The sequence below is a fragment of the Mirounga angustirostris genome, unplaced genomic scaffold, assembly GCF_029215605.1.
Source record: "Mirounga angustirostris isolate CCGP_5_RB_7025 unplaced genomic scaffold, mMirAng1.0.hap1 SCAF_8, whole genome shotgun sequence".
In the NCBI taxonomy this organism is placed as follows: domain Eukaryota; kingdom Metazoa; phylum Chordata; class Mammalia; order Carnivora; family Phocidae; genus Mirounga; species Mirounga angustirostris.
In genome coordinates this window covers 66507040-66511712 of record NW_026991716.1, presented here as the reverse complement: position 1 = coordinate 66511712, position 4673 = coordinate 66507040, and positions in this window count along the sequence as shown.

The following is a 4673-nucleotide window of genomic DNA, read 5'->3' as shown; positions in this document are numbered from 1 at the left end:
TCAGTTGAAGGATTTAGACCGTTTATAGTTAATTTGATCATTAATATGTGTGCGAGGGCAGAAATTTGCTATGTTAGTATTTTCTCATCTCTCCTTTGATCCCCTTTCTCTTTTTTTAGTCTTCTTTCAGATTACTTGAATATTTTCATGATTCCATTTCATCTCTTTTGGTTGATTTACTAATTTTTTTGAGGTTGCTTTAGGGTTCATAGCAAACACCTTTAACTTAACACCATCTGCCTTCAAATCAAATTATATCTTTTCACTGAAAGTATAAAAAAATTAAGACAGTATGCATCTTTACTAAACTTCTGGCCTGTGTTCTATTCTTCTCATGCATTTTACTTCTGCATATGTTCTAAACTCCACAATACGTTGCTATTATATTTGCTTTAAAGAAATGTAAATAATACGAAAAAATCTTTGATAAACACAAACATATTTGCTATGTTTAAGGTTCTTCATTCCTTTGTGTATGTCCAAATATCTATCTGGTATCTTTTTCTCAGTTATTCTGTTTTGTTGATTTCTTTGAGCTATTTTCAAGTTCACAAGTGGATTGTTTTGTTTTGTTCAATATATGGCTAATTCAATTCTATTCCATTACATATTATATTTTAATTTCTAGGCTTACCAAATTTTATTACAGTTTCATTTTTCCAGAAATTCCCAAATATTCTCCCATTATGTCCATTTTTCTTGTTAATATTTTAATATATTTAGTATAAGTATTCAAAAGTACTTTTCTGCTATATCCATCATCAGTATTTTCAGTGAATCTGTTTTCATTGACAGGTTTTTCTCCTATGTCTTCACATTTTTAATCATTTTTGTTTGTATACTAGACATTGTAGATTATGTGGTATAAAGTTGTGATAATTCTGTAATTTTTTTCCTAGTAGGTTATTATATTACTATGGATTAAGTTTTCAGAGGTTTGGTTTTGGCTTTTTTGGAGGATTTATTTCAGTTTTTGTCTTTAGGCCTACAGAAAATCTCTTAGTTCTAAAATATATTTTTTTACTCCCAAGGCAATGCTTTTCTGGGGTTTCAATGAAAAGTATGAGGTATTTACCATACCCCTCTAATGTGTGAAGTTTGAACTCTAAATTTTGCTTCCTTTGCCAGGGGCAGCAGGTGCTGACATCTCTGCCAAGCTCTTGCAGCCTTCCAGTTGCTGTTTTCTTCTTGGGCTCCTTCTCACATGCACCGTTAAGAATCAGGCAAGGATTTAAAAAAAAATTATATGCAGATTTTGGGCTTTCCTCTCTGTAGATCCTTCTTTCTGAGTTTTTCCCTCAATTGTCCAGCCCTGCTAGCTGTTCAAAACTTCAAGTGTGTCTCTTCATAGGACTGCAGCTGTCTGCCTATGTTTATCTGTCTCATGTTGTATGGACTAAGGAGAATCCTTGAGGATAAATAATGCAAATCTATCTTGAACACAGAATGATTCCCTTTTTTTAAGTGTGGACTTCCCTCAATTTTTTTTTCTCTTTGATCATTTCCACTGTCACCCACAGTTCCTTTTCCGTCTTCTCAAGAGTTAATATTTGGTACAGGCAGGATGATTCATCCAATACATGCTATCCCACCATGACTGGACTCAATAGTATCTTTTATTTCTTTTTTTTTAACTCTCAAAATTCTGAACACCTTGAGGGGCAGGGGCTTTATTTTTATGCTTATAACACTGTCTGACATATAATTGATGTTCAGTAAATATATGTTCAATGAACATTGACATTTTTGATCAGGTACCACGAAATGGAGAATACTGAAAGCCAAAACCATCTAAGAAGTCTTATAAAAGGCAGGGATGTCCAGTAAATTGAAAGATGTAGTTTTACTTCAGAATTTGTCATGTTGTATTTGAGATAAGATATCTGATTATACATTTGTGTTGACCATGAATTTAATGTTGAGTAAAGAAATTCACATCCTCAGCAATGCACTTCTTCCATTTTATTTCATCTTTCAGGAAACCTTAAATTCTGCTTATAGGAAGTCAGAATTATCCCCAACAGCTACCAGTAGAAAAATTCTGAAGTACCATGGCAATGGAGATGCAACAATAATTGTATTTTTATTTAAGGAATACTCCTTTTCCTATTTGTATGCAAAAACAGCAGATTCCAAGCATGTTTAATTTAAAGGATCTTTCTTAGTGCTTTTTTGGTAAATGGCTACTACATTCTATTACTTTCACAGAAAATAGCCCAAACTGGAATGCATATGCCGTGGTGCCCTGGTCCACAGCATATGGTATTTTAGTATTGCTTTTCTTTTTTCCCTTTTTCTTCTCTCTCTCTCTCTCTCTCTCTCTCTTTTTCTTTCAGATAGTAGCAGGGATGCAGTATAAGGCAGTTTTATACATGCAAAGGAAAAGATTAATTTTGTGAAAGAATTCAAGGGCTTTTGTGCCTCCAATCAATCACTATTGTCTTCTGCTGATGTCTGAGCCCGGAAAAGAAATGGGATCATATATAGGACACCATGTGAAACACATTTTCTGTGTCTCTGTCAGGACAGTGAACTACAAAATAAATGATACTGGGGCAAGTTCAGTGTGGTTGTCAGTTAACTGCTTCCAAAGTGGAAGATCTAAAAGAAAAAAATAGACAAATCAAAGGAGCAAAAGAAGCTTCTACTAGAAAACATCTGTCAAAGAAAATATACCTCTGAATATATTCTTCTATTCAATTACTGAAAAAGAGCAACCTGTTTCCAGCAAAGATAAAACACAGAATGCAGCCACAAACACTGTCTACCTTATAATCAACTGTGCCTTCTAACACAGGGTATTCAGAGAACCTCACTTTCTGCCCCCTCTAAAAGCTAATAGGCAAGAGTGAAAGATCATGCTCTCCTTTTGAAGAAATATCTGCCCTCTTGCTATGGGGTTGGAAGGAATTATTAAAATAAATTTATCTCACAAGAGGGTATGAAAACTCAAATATTTAAATTTAAACATTTCCCTTTCTCTATTTTATAGAGAGTTTTTAGAGCAGGGCAGAGAATATTTTAATTAATATTTCTTATTAAGAGTCTAGCATTTTTCATTCAATTTTAAAATATTTGTTGAGTACTGGGTTGGCCACTTCAGCGGCTAAAAGATAAATAAAGCGTAATTCCTTATCTCAAGTTTAATGCCAGACAGATACAAGCCAGATTGTTTAAAGTACCATAAGAAATATACTTACAAAATGCTATATATATTTTAGAGAGGAAGAGTTCAAATCCAGGTGGGAAATTAGAACAAACTTAATTGAGAATACAGCACTGTGGATGCAACTTGAAGGGATATGTTAGGTTCAGCTCATGGGAAGAGAAGATTCAATTTACAAAAACAGGAGAGTGATGGGTGTATTCAGACAACAGCAAATCAATTGGTACTACAAAAAAGCAAGGACATAAGTTACATGAGACTTCCAATAGAGGCCTTAGTTTTTATAGTACCTTACCTCAAAATTGCTCCTAGCATGGTGTCGCATCCCCCAAATAGATCCACATCCTCAACACGTCAACTAAGATATGAAATTACGTGAAGACTTAAATGAAGAGGTGAAGAAGAGGGTTTCCATCAGACAAGTTAATCAAATTAACAAATAATAAATTGAATAAATAATTTATCAAATTCTCCAACAGACAATTCTGGATTCCCACCATAGTTCATCTCTACCAGTTGCCACCACCTCATCTCTCTGGCTCTACTTCTAGCCACCTTGGTCCTTCCAGATCAAGTTTCCTGCAAGCCAGATAGTTCCTATTGGCCCTTTGTGACTTGTTTTTCTGCTTGATTTTCTGCAGCTAAGCTAAACCTTCCATCTCTACTACACTCAGGCTGGCATAACCATTGCAGACAACAAGAATAGAGCACAACCACTTTATTTAATGGAGCCAGGAATGGGTCAGCTTTATTTTATGTGGTGATTTGCTTATTTGAATAACCTTCCATGTAGAAGATTTATCAATTTTTCCTACTCTCTTCATTCCATAATTGTGGCTATTGGACATTCAGAAGTCTTTAGGACTTCTGTATACTCTTGAAATATGTATCCAAATGAATCTAATAATTTGATGTGAAATTAAATTATATTATATAGTACCATGGTTTTTATGAAAACAACAGGACATGTTATGTTCTGCATTGGAGGATGTATTTATTTCTCAATTTTAGAGCCACTAGGGATTCTGAGAGTCATTGGTATCATGCCATTGGCTTTGAACATTATCAACAAAGGCCACAATGTAATGAGCTAACATTTGTTTAGAATATTCATCCATTACTAAGTATCACTTTCTTCCCTTACAGCAATTTGTTCCAAACTACAGCATAAAATGTCACATTATTGATGTGGCATTATCAGGTTTCATCATGATTGACCTGATGTCACACTGTTTTGTAACACAACTGGTTGCTGTCAATCAAAAGCACATAGAGAAACCTGTTACAAACATAGGGAACAACTTGTGCCGACAAAGAACCATCTGGTACACTCTTCACTTTAAAGATGAGACTTGGGGTTGTCTTCACATTTAAAGTTTCACATTTAAAGTTTAAATGTGAATTTTTGCTATATATTTTTGCCTTTGATTGATCCTTGAAATTTTTAACATTTCAATAGCCATTCCATGTAAGTAAAAATGTTTAGGACTTTCCTTTATATAGGAGT